The sequence below is a fragment of the Pinus tabuliformis genome, chromosome 4_1, assembly GCF_031772625.1.
Source record: "Pinus tabuliformis cultivar Carrire ecotype Pingquan chromosome 4_1, CPIR1, whole genome shotgun sequence".
NCBI classification, from domain to species: Eukaryota; Viridiplantae; Streptophyta; class Pinopsida; order Pinales; family Pinaceae; genus Pinus; species Pinus tabuliformis.
In genome coordinates, this window is record NC_142303.1 from 647,206,131 (window position 1) to 647,228,642 (window position 22,512).

The following is a 22,512-nucleotide window of genomic DNA, read 5'->3' on the forward strand; positions in this document are numbered from 1 at the left end:
GGACTCTTGCATCCAAGTAACAGAAACCGTCAGTATTTAACTAGAATGCCATTAACTTATAATGCAGTAGCGGAACTTACCAAAGCGACAGCACACAGTCGAGCGATAGAAGCTGCACCTGGAACAACACAACCGCAACCAAACGTTTGTGATAGAGTTAACCGAGCACCTAGGAACCGCATTGTGTTTTCACCGCAGACAATACAACAAATACAAAGGAAAAATCGCAGAGACCGCAGAGCTAAACAACCAAGAAACAATAATAATCCAAATGCCATTAACTTATAATGCAGTAGCCGAACTTAACCTGTAAACAATACAACTAAGAATCACAGCTTCACGCACACATTTACCGAAATTTCCATAAAACCCATGCAGCTAAGACAAGCCCTCAGTATTCAACCAGAATGCCATTAACTTATAATGCTCAAATAACCATGGACTCTTGCATGCAGGTAACAACAATCCTTAGAGCAGGCAGGAACCGCATTGTCTTTTCAGCGCAGACAATACAACAAATAGAAAACAAGAATCGCACAGACCGCAGAGCTAAAGAACCAACTAACAATAACAACCCAAAGGCCGCGAACAGGGTAAAAGCCAAATAACCATGAATTCTTGCATGCACGTAACAGAAATCCTCAGTATTTAACCAGAATGCCATACAGTAGCCGAACTTACGAAAGCCACACCCAGCAGGCAGGAACCCCAGCGCAGACGAAAAATCGCACAGACTGTAGAGCTAAACAACCAAGGAACAATACCCGAGCAGGCAGGAACTCCACCGCAGATGAAAAATCACACAGAGTGCAAAGCTAAACAAGCAACTAACAATACCAATCCAAAGGCCTCGAAGACAGTAAAACCCAAAGGCCGCGAAGACACTAAAACCCAAGCCGAACTTTCCAGCATGTCGAGGAGCAACAGCTGGCCGCCGACGAGACCACCACAGCGCATGCCGACCATAGCTAAGACAAACCCTCAGTATTCAAGCAGAATGCCATTAACTTATAATGCTCAAATAACCATGGACACTTGCATGCACGTAAGACAAAACCTCAGTTTTCAACCAGAAGACAAACCCTCAGTATTCACAATAATAATCCAAATGGCATTAACTTATAATGCAGTAGCCGAACTTAACCTCTAAACAATATAACTAAGAATCATAGCTTCACGCAGACATTTACCGCATGAACTCTACCGCAGACCAAACATCGCACAGACTGCAGAGCTAAACAAGCAAGTAACAATACCAACCCGAATGCCGCGAAGACAGTAAAACACAAGCCGAACATTCCAGCATCTCGAGGACGGACACCTGGCCGCCGATCAGACCACCAGACCGCATGCAACCACGTGCCCCTCGCACGCCATGTGCCATTCGCCTCGAACCATGCGAAGCACGTAATAAGACCCCCAACCCTTTTCGCCCCGTAAACCTTAGTTCGACTTAGGAAATATGCCAAATATTTGCAAAAATCGCGTCCGTCAACCCATGGACAAACCCTTAGTATTCAACCAGAATGCCATTAAATTATAATGCTCAAATAACCATGGACACTTGAATGCACGTAAGACAAAACCTCAGTATTCAACCAGAAGACAAACCCTCAGTATTCACAATAATAATCCAAATGCCATTAACTTATAATGCAGTAGCCGAACTTAACCTCTAAACAATACAACTAAGAATCATAGCTTCACGCAGACATTTACCCAAATTTGCATAAAACCCAGGCAGCTAAGACAAACCCTCAGTATTCAACCAGAATTCCATTAACTTATAATGCTCAAATAACCATGGACTCTTGCATGCAGCTAACACAACAGGCAGGAACCGCATTGTGTTTTCACTGCAGACAATAGAACAAATAGAAAGGAAAAATCGCACAGACCGCGCAGCTAAACAACCAAGTAATCATAATAACCCAAAGGCCGCGAACAGGGTAAAACCCAAATAGCAATGGACTCTTGCATGCAGGTAACAGAAACCCTGAGTATTTAACCAGAATGCCATACAGTAGCCGAACTTACCAAATTCACACCGAGCAGACATGAACCCCACCGCAGACGAAAAATCGCACAGACTACAGAGCTAAACAAGCAACTAACAATACCCGAGCAGGCAGGAACTTCATCACAGAAGAAAAATCGCACAGACTGCAGAGCTAAACAAGCAAGTAACAATACCAACCCAAAGGCCGCGAAGAGAGTAAAACCCAAGCCGAACTTTCCAGCATGTCGAGCAGGAACAGCTGGCCGCCGATCAGACCACCATATCGCATGCCGACCACAGCCAAGAAAAACCCTCAGTATTCAACCAGAATGCCATTAACTTATAATGTTCAACCAACCATGGACTCTTGCATGCACGTAAGAGAAACCCTCAGTATCTAACCAGAAGACAAACCCTCAGTATTCAACCAGAATGCCATCGACTCTTGCATGCAGGCCACACAGTAACCGAACTCACCAAAGGCACACCGAGCAGGCAGGAACTCCACCGCAGGCGAAAAATCGCACAGACTGCAAGCAACAATACTCGGGCAGGCAGCAACTCTACCGCAGACCAAACAAGCAAGTAACAATACCAACCCAAATGCTGCGAAGACAGTAAAACACACCCTGAACGTTCCAGCATCTCGAGGATGGACACCTGGCCGCTGATCACACCACCAGATCGCATGCAACCACGTGCCCCTCACACGCGCCACGTGCCATTCGCCTCGAACCATGCGAAGCGCGTAATAAGACCCCCAACCCTTTCCACCCCGTAAACCTTAATTCAACTTAGGAAAAAAGCCAAATATTTCCAAATATCGCCGCGGTCAACCCAAAGTCAGTGATCTATCGATCGCTTATAGTCCCCAGCAGGGACTAATAACAGCGTTGTCTTTGAGCGGTTAGGAACCAGAAAAAGATAGGCAGTTAAGCAAAACATAATCTATAGTATGTGATGCCAAGATACTTTCTTATTAAACCCTGAAGGCTTACCAAATAAGTAATTGAGGGAAATATCGATAGTTTATACAAACAGTAGCTCTGTGAAGAGCGTTGTATCCAAATAGATTGGGGTAAACCCCCTTAACGCTTTTTTTTTTTTTTAACTGAAACGGGTATTTTATTTATTGAAGGCCAAAGCCAAGCTAGTATTACAAATCACTTTCATTGCATTCCTCTGTTTCCCTAATGCCCCTAAGGAATGATTGCCAATTTCGGAGTCTCTGCATTTATGCTGATCATGCTTTTTTCAAGATTGCATCCTACATTTGCTAAACTGTCTGCTTCAGTGTTTAAATCTCTGAGGATATGGAAGAGCTTTACTGATGAGAATTCCTTCAATAGTCTGTTTACTCTTGCGAGCTGCTTGTTTAGTACTGGATCCTTGAGACTTTTCTTGTGAAGTAATGACCTTATCAACAGTTCTGAATCTCCCAAAACTATGATTTCACTTGCATTTCCTTTTCTGGACAGTTGACAAGCTTTTAGTAGACTGAGAGCTTCAGCTTGATTGTTGGTTTTTATCCCAAGTCCCCAACTAAATTCCTCTTTTCCACCATTCTGAAAGTAAATGACGCCTCCTGCTCCTGACCTGCCTGGGTTTCCTTTCGAAGCCCCATCAAAGAAGATTGTACATTTACCTTGTGACTTCCACCAGTTTTGAAAATTGTCCAAGTTGTCTCTGTACTGCCAGTTTTCCTTGTGTTTTGGACGGATGATGGCTTGAGTGGTTGGCATGGGAGTATAACCTTCCAGCCACGCCTTTTCTTCATTTATGAGGTTGTTGTCTTTGACGCTAGTTTGTCTCAGAGTTTCTAGGAGGAGATCCTTGGCTTGCCTTGCTACTGCTTCTGCCTTTGTATCTTTGTGATTGAAGACAGCTTCATTCCTGGAGAGCCACACCTTCCAACAAACGTATTTCGGAGCAGCGATCCATAACTTGTGCCAAAGAGATTTTTCGTTGATGCTGTGGGGGTACCGAGTTTTCCATGTCAAAAACAAATCTGTGATCTGGCAGCGTGTTGGGGGGCTCACATTCAGCCCTCTTAAGAAGCTGTTCCACACTTTCTGAGCGTACTCACAGTCAATGAACAAATGATCTGCTGTTTCTGAAGCGTTCTTGCAGAGGACACAACGGTGCGGGCCTGCAAAGTTCCTTTTGCACAAATTGTCACCAGTCAAGATTTTATTGTGGAATAAGGTCCAGCTGAAGAAGTTAATCTTGGGGATGCTGAAACTTTCCCATATCTGTTTCCAAACTGAATCCGGATACTGTGACTCCTGTTTTCCTTGCATTTGAAAGTAGCCTTGTTTGACCGTATACTCTCCTGTTATCCCCCATCCCCATTGATCTTCCTCTTCCTTATGCACAGGAGTAAAATCTGTTATTGCCTCTAACAGGATTTTTGACTGATCTTTTAAGTGGTTTGGGATGGCTGGCAACTTCCAGCGCTGCCAGTTACCTTTGTGGTCCCACTGTGCTATGTCTTCAATTTTCCTTACCCCTTTAGAAATTAACCAAGCTCTCAGCTCTGCTATTTCGTTGATGGTGGATAGAGGGGAGTGATTCATGATACGTTCTTTCCATAACATCGAATTTTTGCCATTCCCAGGGATTTTGTATAAATGGTTTCGGAAAAATTCGAGCCCTCTGCAACACAGCCTCCAGGCCTGCGTTCCTTTTTGAGGTTGCACAGGATTGAAAGTTGATATTGGTTGCTTTTGTAAATATTTGAGATTTATCAGCTGACTGATTGGGTGTGATGGTTCTGTAATTAATTGCCACAGGAGTTTACCTCCCAGTGCCAGGTTTGCATGTTGGGGATCGCGGATCTGAAGGCCGCCTTCAATTATTGGGCGTTTCACTGTCTCCCATTTGATGAGATGGAAGCGTTCCTTGTTACCTTTCCCTCCGCTCCAGAGAAAATTTCGAATGATACTGGATATTTGATCAGTAATTTGTTTTGGGGCCAGCAGCAGCGAGGCTTGATATGTGGGCAGGGCAGAGAGCACAGATCGAATGAGGGTGAGTTTGCCTCCGGTGGTGAGCCAGACTCCGCCCCACGCTGTTATCTTATTTTTGAATTTAGATATGACTTCTTCCCACAGTTGGTTTCGATTGGATCCCCTTGTCAGTGGTAAGCCGAGATATTTGATTTTTTCCCACAAAGCGTATCCTTTGAACCCCAGAACGTTGGCTATTCTGTCTGTGGCGTGCTGGTCGATATTCCAGCTGTAAATTGCGCTCTTCCTTTCACTGACTAATGCACCAGTGATGTCGCAGTACTGTTGAAGAATGGTTTTGAAAGCGCTAGCAATTCTTATGGATGCGCCCCCCAGCAGAATTGAATCATCTGCGAATAGCGCATGATTCACCGGGGCTATGCCTTGAACTATCCTTATCCCTGGGATGGTACCTATTTGCTTCTCTTGGGTTAGCTTGCGACTTAGGACGTCTGCCATCAGGATGTATAGAAAGGGCGAAAGAGGGCAGCCCTGCCTCAATCCCCTGGTTGCTTGAAAGAAATCCGTTGGTCTGCCGTTCACCATTGGGGCGATCCATACATTTTCTGTACAGGCCTTGATGAGGTTTATAAAGTCCTGTTTGAAGCCAAATGCTGCAAGAACCTTATACAAAAAGGAGCGATTAACACGATCAAAGGCATTACACATATCCAATTTAATGATCATACCTTGTTCTTTCCGGATTAAGCTGGAATGAAGAGCTTCTTGAATCTGAATGACATTATCCAGAATTTGTCTGCCTTTTACAAATCCTCCTTGTGCCTGAGAGATGAGCTTTGGGAGAAGAGGCTTGATTCTGTTGGCCAGCAGTTTGGCCACAATCTTGTAAGATGTGTTGCAGAGAGAAATTGGCCTATATCTGTCGAAGGTCTTTGGGTTTGTTTCCTTGGGAATTAAGGCTAGGAATGTAGAGTTTATTCCTCCACCTACTTTTGCCTTCCTCAGGATTCCTCTTACCAATCTGAAAAGGTCGTTTTTGATGATTTCCCAAGATATTCTGTAGAAGTGAGCTGAGAACCCATCGGGTCCTGGAGCTTTATCCGGTTCCATGGACCAAACTACATCAGTTATCTCCTCATCCGTGACTGGGGTCAACAAAGAATCGTTATCCTCCTCTTTGACTAGGTTAGGGATAGTTGAGAGGAATTCCTCTGCGTCCTCCTCATTTCCATTACTTTCCGCACTTAGAAGATTCTGATAATGAGTAACAGCTGCTTCTTTGATTTGTGTGAATCCACTATACACCTGTCCAGTTGTGCTTGTTATCTCTGCTATGTGATTACGGGAAACTCTTGCCCTGCACTGTCTATGAAAGTAATTAGTGTTCCTGTCTCCGGATTTGAGCCACAAGCTTCTGGACTTTAAGCGCCAGTATTCTTCTTCAGTTCTGAAACAACAATATGCTTTCCTTTGAGCAGTTTTTTCTATGTCTAAATCTGTGGGAGTGGGATCTTTCTCCTCCATTTCGAATTGGACTCTTTCCAGTTGAAGAACTGCTTCTTTCCTTTGGCTAGTTGGGGTTTGCAGAGATTTTTTAATCCAGTCTTTCAGAGCTTTTTTGGTGTTTTTTATTTTTTGTTCCCACACATAACTTGGGGAGCCGCAAACAGCTATCCTCCAGGCCGTTTGGACAGTTTCATAGAATCCGTCTTTGCCTGCCCAGAGAGGGCTGAAGCGGAAAGGGAGAGGACCGAGATCTTCTTCTTTTTTGATACAGAGGAGAACTGGCTTGTGGTCCGATGTTAGCTTGGGGAGGATCTTGGAAAAGACCATTCTATTGTCCAACATTAATGTGCTGCTGATAAGGAATCTGTCTAGCCTGGCTGAGATTTGATTTTCCCCTGATCTATTGTTGGACCAGGTGTATTTTCCTCTTATCGGTTTGAAGTCAACTAAGTCCCACTGTGTAATCAGATTTCCCACAGTGTTGACGAAGGGGTCTCTAGAGTATGTTCCTCCTCTTTTTTCTTTGGGATCTAGAATGATATTCAGATCACCTCCAATGACTATGTTCGTAGGGTTGATTTGATCTATATAGGCCATTAGTGTCCTCCAACACTCTCTCTTTTCTTCATAGTGGACAGGGACATACAAATTAAACAGAGCCAAGGAGAGATTGCTTACCGTGTGTCGCAGATCTGTGTGGATCCAATGTTGGGTTTCTGTGGATCGTTCCAAAGTGAATGAGCTTTTTGACCAAAACGTGCCTATTCCACCGGCCGATCCCCTTGCGCTAACAGCCTTTCCTGAATCGAATTTCCATTTCAGCATGCTGGTGTTTAGAAGGGTTTCCCCTTCTACTTTGGTCTCTTGGAGCATAAGGATGTCCGCGGTCTCCATCTTCAATAAGTCTTTGATAGCATCTGCCTTGTTGGGATTACCCAGACCCCTACAGTTCCAAGAGATCAACTGCATCATTTACCACTTGAAGGGGTAGGCCCTCCTCCTTTGGAGGCCCTAGGTCTGATATTCCTCCCTAGTGTCATTTCAATGGTAGCTTGGCTGCCAAGGGTTTTTTGTCTTTCTGACTCCTCTTCTCTGGTTTCCTTGTTTGATCTTCGTCCAACCCTTTTTGTTGTCCTTTCGAATGTTTCATCGTCTGATGATCCCATATTCTCTATGGTTTTCTTCTTTTTTTTGATTATTTCTGCGTATGAAGGGGAAGAAATATTGCTTGGATTGTGGATTAGGTTATTACCTGGTTCCATGGTTTCAATATTCTCCTGCTGTGGTGGTTCTTCTTCCCCTGCTTCCGGAGGATCTGAAGGAGGAGTGAGGATTTCAAAGGGGTTTTTATCCCCCTCGTTGCCTTTTGTTTCACTGCTTCCAGCGTTTTGGTTACTTGTGCTTCCATTATCTACTTTGTTCTCTGCCCCTTTAGCCTTGTTTTTGTTACTCTGTCTGCTGAATGTTGTCTTCTTTGCCTGTTTCCATTGATCTTCTTTGTCCTTCTCTGTTGCCTCCTCGGTTCTTTTTTTGCAGTATCTTGCAAAGTGCCCGTACTCATGGCAGAATCGACACTTGAAAGGCAGCTGTTCGTAATCGAGCTCTTGAATATGTGTCCAATTTGCCACCGATAGCTGAATCGCTTCGGGTAGTCCTGTTTCCAGGTCGACCTCCACGCAGATCCGGGCACAAGAGTATTGATCCTTCCTTGGGGCCTGGTCTATGAATTTTCCAAGTGCGTTTCCTATGGATTGAAGCGAACTTTGATTCCAGCAATGCAGGGGAAGATGCGGAAGACGTACCCAAACAGGGACCGCCTTGGGCACATCTTGCGCTGGATCGAAATCGGTAGACCATTTGTTCAAGTAGAGTCCTTGAGGCCCCATGAAGTATGGCCCGTTTCTGAAAATCAGACCTCTATCCTCTGTACTGTCGAACAAGAAAACGAAGTACCCTTTGCCTACAAAATAGATCTTGATTCCTTCGTTTACCAAGGGTAGCCAGTTCCTTTTGACCCATTCTTCGACTGCTCTCGGGGATGGCCACAAACCGGTGAATTGGCCGATCAGACCTTTTTCTGCTAAGTTCAGCGCAGATCTGCAGATTTCCTCCTCTGGTAAGACAACCTTGGGTATGCTGTCCAATTTTTTGACAAATTTTTGCTGTGGGCCTACGACCTGGCGTTTTCCTGTTGCAGTTACCAGAGCCTTAAAGGCTTCGATCTCCGGAGGGAAGGGGGGAGGGGCCTCAGGGCCACCTCCAGGCTCCATGAGGGAGGGCGCTTGCAGGTCGCTCAGAAGGCGCGGCTAGGGCAGCGCGGCAGCTCGAAGCAAGGGCAGTGCGGCAGCTCCAAAGCGATCCCAAAACCCCCTTAACGCTTTTAACGCAAACAAATTTATCAAAATATCAAGCAAGCCTTCCCAGTAACTAGAGGAGCTTGGACAACCTGTATAGTGGGGTAGGAGCGGTGGGTAGTATCCTAGGAGTTGTTTTCCAGAGAGTCACACGAGAACCCTGCTCTTCCCTTACATAATAACCACAAACTTAGTTAGGTTTATGAACAAACAAAGTAAATAATAAAACAGAACTATGAGCGCAACATAATTATGTATACCTGAGCCTACTGCCTTTGAAGGAGGGTTATCTTGCTGGGTTGAATCACTCCAGAAGAAGACATTTAAACAAGAGCGGCGACTAGATCCTGTGAACCACCCAAATTATGAAGGAGGAGACTTGGTACCGGTGCAAGTTGCCTCTAAGAAAAAGGAAGAGAAGAGGTGGTCACCATTACAGTCTTCAGTAGTGAGACCATACTAGTAAGGAAAAATGAAGCTACACATCAAAAGGAAGCACCTTACACTAACAAAATCTTATGATCGATAACAGGAGTAACCAAAGTTACCTGAGAGTGGGCTTGGAAATGGCCTGGTAAGAGCTACAACCAAGGGATGGGTGGATCTAGCCTCTCCATAGAGGCATTGAACCAAATGACTGCAAACCCTGGCTACCCGGTTGGTATTTACCCTTATCCGGTGCAAACTAATCTGAACCGTTGAATACCTCTCCCTCAGGTCGATGGTGATGATGATCACATGTGGATTGAAGAAAACATGTACATTTGGAGGAGGATACCTTGGCTCGAGAACCATCCAAAACCATAGTGAGGGTTAGAGCCGATATTTAATGAAGCATTAATCGACACATTTAATATACACCCTGTCGAATAGTAACTAGAACCCGAGAAAGGATCTTTATAAAAAATTCATTAATGTTACATAAGGAAAATGTAAGATTGGGTACACATGTATCTATGTAAAATAATGCATCATTCTTATTTTTTTTTACTATTTTGGGCTAGGAGCTAATGTGTTATAAGTGGTATCAGAGCCTAGGATTCAACACTGTGGCCTTAAGGAAAATACAATTAACAAAACATTTTTGTTTCACAGAGGGGAGCAAAGCATGCATAGAGGAGCGTCGTCTACACCATCACGAAGAGTGGCCACCAAAACAAAATTCACACCACATATGGGAACTAATCCAGAAGTATGGGTGCAGTTGGGAGAAGGCACCCACAATAATATAGATGCAATGCTACTGGAAACTGTGAAACAACTCCGAGCTGAAATGGAAAATTTGAGGGAAGATAATGAAAGATTAAGACTCGAAAAAGAAAGAATATTGAAGAGTCTTTCTGACAAACAGAACCAAAGGAATCCAACTCCTAGCGAGGAGGAGGAGAATAGAAAAGAAGAACACCAACAACAAGCATAATATTTTTGGCTAGAGAATGAAGAAGGGTCAAGAAATGTATCAAGTGGTAAAGGTAACAAGAGACAAAAGACTGAATTACTGGGAGAATTTAAAAAGATTAAACCCCCAATGTACGACAGAGAAAAAGAAGAAATTGTTGAGGTTTGGTTCATCAACATGAACAAGTACTTTTAGATCTATGAATATGAAGATAATCTAAAAGCTAGACTCGCCATTTTCCAGTTGCAAGGAAAATCTACCTTATGGTGGGAGGAAGTCAAAATGGTACGAGGGGTTGATGAACAAGAAGTTACATGGGAGCAATTTCAAGATCACTTTAAGGACAGTTACCTCACTAAACAATTTTTTGACGAAAAAGCCAAAGAATTCCATGATCTTAGATTGGGGCAACAAACTATGGATGAGTTCGTGACCAAATTCATGTCACTATTAAGGTATGTACCTTATATACGTGAGGAAAAAGCTAAAGTGCAGCAATTTGTTAGCAGTTTACTAGCTTTTATGAAGGAGAGAATAGAGTTTGATAGTCCAAAAACCATGGACGAAGCTATACAAAAGGTTAGAATGTGCTATTAGCAAATGAAGCGAAAGGGAGAAGGAAACAAAGGCTGGATAGCTAAAAAAGGACAGAAGAATGCATTCAGTCCTAAAAATGCAAAATATGGCAATCCCATAAATATGTTTATGAAACCACAGAATGGAGTTCCGGGGAAAAATCAGGCGAAGCCAAGGCAACCTATTGAGAGTCGAGCTATAGAAGCCTCCAGTAAACCTGAGGGCAGTCAGCAGCAGAAGTCGTCACTACAATGTTGGGGTTGTGGAGAACCCCATTATTACAGAAATTGCCCCCACCATACTAGAGTGTGACAAGTAGCAAACGTTTAGGCATCCCTTGGATAAACGCAACCTTGGAGGATAACCAAGTCGAGTATCAACCTTCCATGGTGGAGTTCGAAGGTAAGATTTCTAATCATCATGTATCCATTCTAATTGACCCAGGAGAAAGTTTGAGCTATGTTATCCCTAAGATAGTTGAATTATGTCACTTAAACTCTGCCAAGTTTAAAACCCCTTGGGTGCTCTAGCTAGCCACTAAGGCGAAGCGTAGGGTGTCTGCTAAGGTAGAAAACTGCCTGTTAGAAATAGCTAAGTAGCCAGTAAGGGTAAACTTAAAAATGTTACCCTTAAGGTCTTATGACGTACTTATAAGAATGTATTGGTTAGAAAAACATTGGTTAGTTGTTAACTGTAAAGATAAGTCTATAAACTACCTCTCCGAGGAAGGAGTTAGACAAGAAATTCAGGGAATTCGAAAAACTGTTAAACTACGTCCTATTACTGCCAATCAGTTAAGTAAATGTATTCAAAAAGGTTGTCAGTTGTATGTTGTACAAGTTTGTTATTCAATTCCAAGGACAAAAAAGCCACGCTAAGGGAGATACCTGTTATTCAAGAATTTGCAAACATTTTTCCTGAGGAGATATGAGGATTACCACCAAAAAAGGATATCGAATTCACCATAGAATTGATACCAAGGGTTACCCTGGTGTCGAAAGCTCCTTATCATATGAGTATACCTGAGTTAACTAAACTCAAGATGCAACTGCATGAATTGTTGGATGAAGGGTACATTCGCCCAAGCATGTCACCCTAGGGGATGCCTATGTTATTTGTAAGGAAAAAGGACAACACTCTATGACTGTGTATTGATTACTGACAACTTAATAAGTTGACTATCAAAAATAAGTACCTGCTGCCAAGGATAGATGATTTGTTTGACCAAGTGAAAGGAGCCACTATTTTCTCCAAGATAGACCTACGATCAGGTTATCATCAGATTAGAGTAAAAGAAGAAGATATCTGCAAGACAACGTTTAGAACATGTTACGGGCATTAAAAATTTATTGTATTGCCTTTCGGACTCACCAATGCACCAACAAACTTTATGAGTCTGATGATGGCATTTTCCATCCTTATTTGGATAAATTTGTTTTAATATTTATTGATGATATACTGATTTATTCTAAAAACTTGGAAGAACACCAAGAACACCTTCGTATAGTACTTCAAGTCCTACGAGAAAACCAGTTGTACGCCAAATACAACAAATGTGATTTTTATAAAAATCAGATTCAATATTTAGGCCACATTATATCCTCAGAGGGCATAGTAGTAGACCCTGAGAAGATCAGGACCATCATGAATTGGATGGTTCCAAAAAATGTAACCGATATAAGATCTTTCATGGGCCTCGCTGGTTACTACCGACGGTTCATAAAGAGGTTTTCAAAAATTGCGTACCCTATCACTTCTCTACCAAAAAAAGGAATGGATTTTTGTTGGACAGAGGAATGCCAGTGCAATTTTTAACTGTTGAAACAGTTACTAACCACAACCCCTGTACTGGGAATAGCGGATCCATAGAAGGAATTCACTGTATGCATAGATGCTTGTCAAGAAGGGGTTGGGGGTGTGTTAATGCAGGAAGGGAGAGTGATAGCCTATGAATCTCGAAAGCTTAAGGATCATGAACAAAGATATTCAACTTATGACTTAGAACTGACAGCCATGGTCCACACCTTGAAAATGTGGCGAAATTACCTATTGGGAAAGAAATTCCTTCTAATGACATATCACAGTAGTTTGACTAGTTTCTTCAAGCAACCAAACTTAAACACATGATAGGCAAGATGGACAACCTTCCTAAGCGAATTTGATTTTGATATTAAGCACTTGAAGGGGAAGGAGAATCGAGTGGCAAGTGCCTTAAGTAGAAAATTGCATCACATCTATGAGATCTCATTCAGCAAAGTGGAAAGTAATATTTTAATTCAAATTAAAGAAGCTGCCATGAAGGACCCTGAATATGAATTTCTTTGGCAACAAGCTAAACAAATAATAGATTCAGGAAAATAGGGTGACTATGGTATAAACTGTGATCAAATGTTGACCTTTAGAGGAAGAATCTTTGTGCCAAATCAAAAAATTATCAAACAATACATATTGGATGAATTTCACAGAAGTCTGTATATGGCACATCCAGGCTATCAAAAGTTGTTTTCAGCAATCAAAAAGAAATATTTTTGGCCTAGGATGCGGAAAGATATTGTAGACTACCTGGCTAAATGTTTGGAGTGTCAGTAAGTTAAAGCAGAACACCAACACTCGGCTGGTCTACTACACCCACTTCCTATTCCCAAATGGAAATGGGATACAATTACATTGGATTTCATAACCGGACTACCTAGATCCAGAAGGAAAAATGATTCCATTATGGTGGTGGTGGACAAATTAAGTAAAACAACTCATTTTATTCCTGTTAAGTCTACTTATAAAACTGTGGAAATTGCTGACATATTCATGAAAGAGATTTTTAGATTGCATGGGTTGCCTAAAGTGGTAATATATCATCTCTACATTCTGGAAAGCTTTGTTTGCATGTTTGGGAACTTAGATTCAGTTCAGTACTTCCTATCATCCACAAATGGATGGGCAGGCTGAACGAGTGAACCAAGTATTAGAAGACATGCTACGAATGTACGCGATGTAGCAACCTGCTAAATGGGAAGAATACCTCCACTTAGTAGAATTTTCCTATAACAAAAACTACCATGAATCCCTCAAAATGAGTCCCTTCGAAGTACTTTATGGGAAGAGGTTTTGAACTCCAACAAACTGGAGTAGTCCTAAAGATAAATTAATTTTAGGACCTGACATGTTGATAGAAATGGAACAGACAGTAAAGAAGGTGCGCCAAAATTTAAAAGTTGCCTAAGATAGGTAGAAAGCTTACGCTGATAAAAAGAGAACCTATAGGGAGTTTGGAGTGGGGGATCATGTATACATAAGAATAAAACCTAGGAAAAGTTCTTTAAAATGGGGGGGGGATGTGCGAAGTTATCTCCTCACTACTATGGACTTTTTCAGTTTTGAAAAGGTTTGGGCCTGTAGCTTACCAGCTTGCTTTGCCAGGCCACCTACGAATTCTTAATTCATTTCATGTATCATTAGTAAAAGATATATGTGTGTGTGTGTGTGTGTGTGTGTGTGTGTGTGTGTGTGTGTGTGACCCCATACATGTCATTAGTTAGTAGGATGTGCAGGTAAAGGAAGAAATGACAGTATTTATTCTTTTCTTTTCCTCTCTTTCATCTTATTATTATTATTACTTCTCCAACCATTGCAGTTAAATGATTATTAATAAATGTATGATGAATATAGGTAGAATCGGACAGAGAATTCCTATTCTAACCCCTCCGTATTCTAGAACGAAGAGAAATAATGCTCCAGAAGCGAGCTATCATCCAAGTTAAAGTGCAATGGAAGCACTTTAGCCTAGATGAAGCTACTTGGGAAGATGAAGGCTTTATGCGACAAGCTTATCCTGCTTTGCTTCAGTACTGGGAGAACATTGAGGACGGTGTTGCACATAAGGGGGGGAGATGTAACACCTTGTGTTACCTTAGTTTTATTTCTGTCTTTTACAAACATGTTTAATTATTAAGAAAATACCTCTCATGGAGGTTGACAGGTTATTTTGTTAGTTGAAGACCTAATTGAGTTAGGAAATACTTTTAGTTCTTATTTAAAAGAAATGATTAGGATTTACCAGAATATATGTTATCTGAGGAAATGAAAATTGATGGGGGACCACAAGAGTTCCTGTATTCTATAATTTCTAGTTTATTAATGCAATTATCATGTTGTTGATTAGTTTCTAAGTTTTATTATCCTCTAGTGCTCTCAGTGAGTAAGGGCCCATTGTCCTAGGATGCACTTGTAGAGTTAAATAATGTTGTAGGTTTTATTTAATTTATTTAGTCACATTTAATTATTTTTAGCTCATGTTCCTATAACTTTTGATTTTTGTTTGATTTATTTGGACCTAGTAGTAGTTTAGTTACTATAATTTCCATATTTTAGTAATTTCGTGTGAAGTGATTTTTAGGTCCCTGCATGGGGATTTTAGGATACCCAAGCCTTTGACCAGTAGCTCTCCAAAAGTTTGGTTTTGTTTCATGATTTTCAGCACAATGTGATTTTACTTGTTTAGTAGCAAAACTATTGAACCTACTGAACACCCTTATGATATTGATGAATGGAATAATATTTTAAAACTAATATTCAATTTTCTATTTGTGTGGCCTGCAAGTGGTTAATCCATGTTCAATAAAAGTATGCATGTATAAGAATTATGTATTATTTGTTGATTAAAAACCAGTAGAGTCTTCTTCTACATATATATTTTCAGGCACCTCATCAATTGTTTTTTGCAGAAGAAGGAATCATGTGTGAATTTCAAGTTTTTCAATGTTTTGGGCTAAATATAACATCCCATCATTAGGAAGAGATATAGAAATTTTATGAATTCTTGGTTAATAATTTAATGTACAACAATTTAAGCGATTAAATCTCCCATCAATGATCATAGACTACACTCCCCCTATCTTCTTTTTTTACTGCAGAGTGATCAGCTCTTGATATATGTTTGTTCTCCCCCTTTGACATCAATGGCAATGGGAATATACGTCCCTTCTGCTGGTGCATACTATTTCCTTGGACTCCTCTTATCACCAACATACTTCCTAGTTGAAACCAATAGACCACTCCCCTTGTGAAGAGGATATTACACCCATCTTGGTCTAATACATTCAAAACCTTTTTTGACTAAGGATTTGGGAAATATATCTACAGTTGCCTCTTAGTAATTGAAACTAATCCACTTGTCTACTATCTTTCCTTATGTATACATATTATCCCTATTTATGAATGGAAAAGGGTTTATTTTACTATATTTCCTTATGTATACATATTATCCTCTTTTGGTAATTGAAAGATCACCCATGGTAGTTTCGTCTATGATAACCACTATCTAGAGCAAGTTTCCTCTTATAAATATTTGGGTATTGACTTTCCTCAATAGCTCGACTGGAATTATAATATCGCGAAAAGAATTATTGTAGGTTGGAGAGCTTATAATTGTAAGTCAGTTGATCTTTACATTTGGAGTAAAAAAGAGGTTCCTCTTTAAGACTCTCATCACCCCTATTATTTTATACGGATGTGAAGTTTGGGGGTGCAATATATCTAGGGAGTCATGGAGAAATATTGAGATGATCCAAAAGAAATTTATAACCTACAACCTCAAGATCAAAGGAAATATTCCTTACCCTAGAGGCTCCCCAAAATTTCTTCTAACTTTAGTCAAAACCCCCACATAATCCTCAAGCGTAGGTGCCATAAGGATGCTCAGTCTTGTCTCAACCTTTGGGGGATTAAGGAGGAGATCATCGTGGGAAGCAAGGACAATATCAAAGATACTATTACCTCCAATTTTAAGGACAAAGTGTGGGATGCTAAGGAGTTGGAGGGTAGAAGGAAGCTAAGGTACTATAAGGAGGTGATCAACCCCACCCTTGATAACTAGAATTGTCTCTCTATGTTGAATAACACTAAGAATAAAATGAACATTGCTAGGATTAGAACTAACTCTAATGATCTTCCAAGTGAGACTAGGTGGTGATTAACTCCCAAGACTCCCTGGGACGATAGAATCTGTCATATTTGTGATACTAAGAAGATGGACGATGAAACTCACTTCCTTTTAGATTTCCCAGCTCTTGCCCACATCCACTCTCAATTCCCTATCATCAACCACACCTCCAATCTTCTTGACTTATTAAACCAACCCAACTATATCAATCTTGGAACGCTTCTTTCCCTACTCTTTAATCACAGAAACAAGCTTTTGAATAATGACAATTAGACTTTCTTTTCTTGAGGTTTGATAGACCACATTGGTCTTAGTGGACATTAATCATCATCATCATTTGTTAATTACATAAATTTTATTGGAAAACAAAAACTTGATTTTGTTTATTGATATATTTGAGACAATAAGATCAATTTTTATTTTGGGTGGCTTTGAGGTGACTATAACTAGAATTCTAGGATGCTAAACTCATATTTTAGTTAATTTAGATATGGATTAAAAAAAAACATTTTTATTTGAAATATTATTTTCCATTTCTATTATTTTTATGACAACATATTAATTTTTTATTTTATTTTATTTTAATAATTCATTAAAGTAATCTAGGCAAAGCTCAAAATAAAACCTAGTGACTAACAACAACACACTACTCCTAATTAGAAGCAAACAAAAAAAAAAATAGAAAAATAAAATAAAATGTTAAAATTTAACTTAAAGAAAAAAACCATCCACAAATAGAGATCTTATGAGATAATGCAATCATCAATTATCTTTCTATTTTAATTGTAATTTTTGTTAGTATAAAGTTGTACGTCTTTATTATTTTTTACTCTAAATGAACTATATTTAATCTAAGCTAGAGTAGCTACATTGTAGCCCTTGTTTAAATGTGGGGGCTTGTTCATACCTTTCAAAGTTCAATAATTAGACAAAGAAGCATGGAACGCTAGCTATGCAGCCTTGTTACGTACATAAATGGATTTCTAGAAACCAAATGTATGACATGTACATACATCTATAAAATTTCTTGCCTGTTTAACATGAATACTACACACGTTCCACTTAAAAAATTTAAGATCAAATTTTTTAATTAAATCTAAATCTAAATCCCTATTGATTCTAAAGTTTAATTAAAGTTTAGATCGATGGGGTTCACATAAGGATCTTATCCCTAAAAATAAAACCTCCTTGAAATTTGGTGTACTTTAGAAGATTAAGCACCTCAAGGAAACTAAATTTTATATAACATATATGTACAACATTATGAACCATCCTAGATAAGAGGGAAAAACTCTCTATTCAAAATTACAAAATTACAAGAGTATTCCATTGTCACATTTATAGATTAAAAAATCATACATTTGAGATATCTTATACTAGATTAGATTACACTTGATTTTTATAGACTTGCCTTCAAGGCTTAGAATCTACATCATCTACTCATCTGGCCAATGGCTCATAGGAATGCAAGTCTCCATAATTCATTTATTGCCTGATTTTGTCATCTTCCATCTCCTTGGTTGACCTTTCTTTGTTTTTATTTCTATGATATTGAACCAAGCTGCAATGACTAAATGATTTTATTGACAAGATATATATTTAGGCATAAAATCTATATAAATGATGTGATCAACCTGTTTTTTAACCTTTTCAAAAGAATGACCCATCACAACCATGCCACCAATTTGGTATGTGAATTATCCATCTTCATTTGTCTCCCCAACCTACTTTTCACTTGTGTGAATCACATCAAATAGTATGCCATGTTCTCATAGTTTGTTGCGGGGGCAGTGACAGAAAAAACATTTCCTACAATTAAAATACAAAATATGTATTAGTTAAATACGTTCAAGATTTCAATTTATAGATGAAATTTTTAATGATAGATGGGCCACATACCTTCCCTTATAAGATTAGAGACTCGATCATGATCAAGTGAAATGATGGCCTCTTCATCATGCATCTCTTGCCATGTCAAAATTGGATGAGGTCCCTTTGGATTAAGAGGGACATATTTCAATCCGTTCACATATTCATTTTTGTTCGTAGTGATCAAGTATACACCCATCAACACCAATGCAAAACTTACAAAAAATGTGAGTTTTCTTATCTCGATGGAAAATATTTCCCCCATGTCTTTGCTTTGCACTGAGTGTAATTCTCTTGTTCCTTCTATAGTATTACAATACCAAGGACTGGATCTATTCGGATTTCCAAGTTCAACATTCCAGAAGAAGCTACGCACAAGCCTAATAGACTCGTGAACTTCATGTCATAAATGGGATTTTCACTAGTTGACCACCTCTAGGGATGATTTGAGTTGATCTGCATTATGACTCATTTGGTACCTTATAAGTGATCAATTCACACAAGAAACTACACCATCATGCTCACCCTTTCTATTTCCTGTTTCAAAGTAGTTCTAAGTATGCTAAATTTTTGTCTTCTTGTGTAGTCGGTTCAACCAATAAAAGTGTGTGCTGACTTGAACTTCCTTGCATAGCCATCTGACCATATCCAATGCTTCCTAAATGACGTGTCATTTTTTTTAATGATTCATAAATTAGGTCAAAGCAATGTTGCATGAAGAATGTGTCATGCTCACGATCATCAATGATGGAAAATTGATACTCCTTAATCACATCATGTGACTCATCAATGTTATCCCTACCACCAAGATTCAATTGTGCATGTCTATACAAAACATGTAGGAATATGGAAACTTGGTCTGAGTGATAATACTCACTCTATATCTCTGTCTAAGGAGAAAATATGCAATTCTTAGCAAATTCCACCACTAATAAGATTGTTCCTCACTGAAAATTTCGCGAGAATGCTTAAATTCAAATAGTTTCCACTTAGACCTCTATGAGTATTTGATACATTTATAGATCTAGTTTTCAACCAACCCCATGAATTTTGAAATAGGAATATCATCCTTAACATAGTTGATCCTGTTAGGTGCCAGAGTTGAAGATGGTTGATTTCCCATGATATACAGATAATTCTTCCATGTGACGGTGACATTTGATGTCCTAGACTAGTTGGAATCAATAATAAAGTTCCTATGGAACAATGCAAAATTGCCACATTTAATGCATCTTCTCCCACCTACACACATCTTCTCGTAAAACAACTATTTTGGCTCCCTTATGCACAATATTGATGAAATAAAATCATGCATTATAGGAGGAGGAGGGTCATTGTGACAATTCTTCTTGTAAAATTCTCAAAAATTGTCATAATGAAGTTGAAATTCAACATGATATCGACAACAACATGTGTCACGAATTGTATTAGGCCTAATAAACCATGGCTTTAATTTCTGAAACATCCTTATGGATATCTTCACATGGTGATTTCTTTCCTAAAATTCCTCGAACAATGCAACTTCTGTCATTTATACAATGTGCTTAGCATGTTCCACATACTCACCTTTAGCTATGTGATGTCGTATGACATTCTTTCTATATGGAATAGCATGGGAATAACTCTCCAAAAACTCTACCACAAATGCTATGATTCTTTTTGTAAGCCTATCTTGGTAGGCTTTCCTGGTGATAAGAGCCCAACAAGCAGATTGACCATTTTTATTCACTCAAACCCTGAATTTGGTATGCTTGTGCAATAATAGTAGATGTAATTTCCCCCTGGTGATAAGAGCACAACAAGCAGATTCACCATTTTTATTCACTCAAACCCTGAATTTGGTATGCTTGTGCAATAATAGTAGATGTAATTTCCCAGCACAACTCGAACATCGAGTTTTATTGATTTTCAAAACATATTGAATGCTTTTGATATATTTTCAGTGACATTCATATGTGTCTTCTTGCTTTTAGCATCTTCGACACCCCAAATGTTTATAACATCTTTTAGTTTCTTATGTTTGATCAAACCATGTAGTATCTGAGTTGCACAACAACTAAATGATTCTCAAAATATTGTGGAATGATCTTATTGACGCGATATCTAATAGCGTGAGGATGGATAGGCTCCCCAAGTTCCTCTTTTGTGCTTTCATCTAAATTTTCTACAAATGGTCCACCTCTTTCCAAACCATTGCAACTCTATGTTATCTTATCATCTTGAGAGGAAATAATTCATTCTTCCGGTGGTTGATCAACTTGATAGGGAAAATATTCTTCCTTCAGTGGTTGATTAGCTTGATGTGGCACATATTGTTCCCCTAGTGATGGTTGATCAACTTGATAGGGCACATGTTCCTCTGGTGGTTGATCAGGTCCATAGGGAACATCTTGATCATCATCTAGTTGATCAGCTTAATGGGACACATCTTCTCCCTCATGTGGATGCTCAATTTCCATCCTTGCATAGTGGAATACAAAATATACTTGTAATTCAAGTGAATCATCATCATAAGAGAAAGTGAATAGTAGATCTAGATACACATGTTTATTTAAGAAATCACCATAGGTGGAAGGTCTTGATATGATTTGATAGTAGGTAGCTAGGTAGTAGAAGTTGACATGGACCAAGGGTTTTAAGTTGAAACATGAAAATAAAAGGGTTTCAAGCTTAGGAAAGATGGGTCAAATAAGAGTGCACCAGTAAAAGTGTCATTCCCTGTGTCAACAAAAAGGATGATTCAAAATATGATGAAAGGTAAAATCATTCCTCCTCACTCAACAAAAATCAATTTCGAAACCATATCATTCTAGTCACAAACCTTAGGAAAACATTAAACGAAAAATAAGTTGAGACTTGGTAGCTAGGTATAAAAAGTTTACATGGACTAAGGGTTCTAAGTTGAAACATGAAAATAAAGGGGTTTCAGGTTCAAGGAAAGATGGGTCGAAGAAGAGTGCACCAATAAAAGTGTTGGTCCCTGTGTCAACAAAAATGGAGATTCAGAATATGATGAAAGGTAAAATAATTCCTCCTTACTCAACAAAAATAATTTGGAAACCTTAGCGTTCTAGTCACAAACCCTAGGGAAAATTTAAATAAAAAACAAGTTGAGACTTAACAGCTAGGTAGCAGATTTTAAATGGACCAAGGGTTCTAAGTTGAAACATGAAATAAAATAGTTTTGAGCACAAGGAAAGATGGGTCGAATAATAGCACACTAGTAAAAGTATCGTTCCCTGTGTTAACAAAAAGGGTCATTCAAAATATGATTAAAGGTAAAATCATTCCTCCTCACTCAATTAAAATCAATTTAGAAACCCTAGTTTTCTAGTCACAAACCCTATGGAAACGTAAATGAAAAACAAGTTGAGACTTGGTAGCTAGGTAGCATATGTTAACATAGACCAAAGGTTCTAAGTTGAAACATGAAAAGAAAAGGGTTTTGAGCTCAGGGAAAGATGGGTTAAAGAAGAGTGCACTAGTAAAAGTATCAGTCCATATGTCAACAAAAAGGGTGATTCAAAATATGATGAAAGGTAAAAGAATTCCTCCTCACTCAACAGAAATCAATTTGGAAACCTTGGCATTCTAGTCAAAAACCCTGGGAAAAATTTAAATGAAAAATAAGTTGATACTTGGCAGCTAGGTAGCAGAAGTTGACATGGACTAAGCGTTCTAAGTTGAAACATGAAAAGAAAATGGTTTCGAGCTCAGGGAAAGATGGATAAAATAAGAGCGCACCAATAAAGGTATATATCCCTGTGTCAACAAAAAGGGTGACTTAGAATATGAGGAAAGGTAAAAGCATCCATCCTTAATCAATAAAAATCAATTTGGAAACCACAGGGTTCTAGTCATAAACCCTAGGGAAAAGTTAAATGAAAAACAAATTGACATTT

General features: G+C 39.3%; 1 long non-coding RNA gene across 1 annotated transcript; it reads right to left on the bottom strand.

Moving 5' to 3' along the window:
* Window positions 1–8,844: 8,844 nt before the first annotated feature.
* LOC149177722 (uncharacterized) lies at window positions 8,845–9,639 on the bottom strand. Its single transcript, XR_016258791.1, has 3 exons — window positions 9,377–9,639; window positions 9,089–9,268; window positions 8,845–8,998 (listed from the first exon to the last, which is right to left on the bottom strand). It is a non-coding gene; the product is annotated as an uncharacterized LOC149177722 (long non-coding RNA).
* Window positions 9,640–22,512: the final 12,873 nt, after the last annotated feature.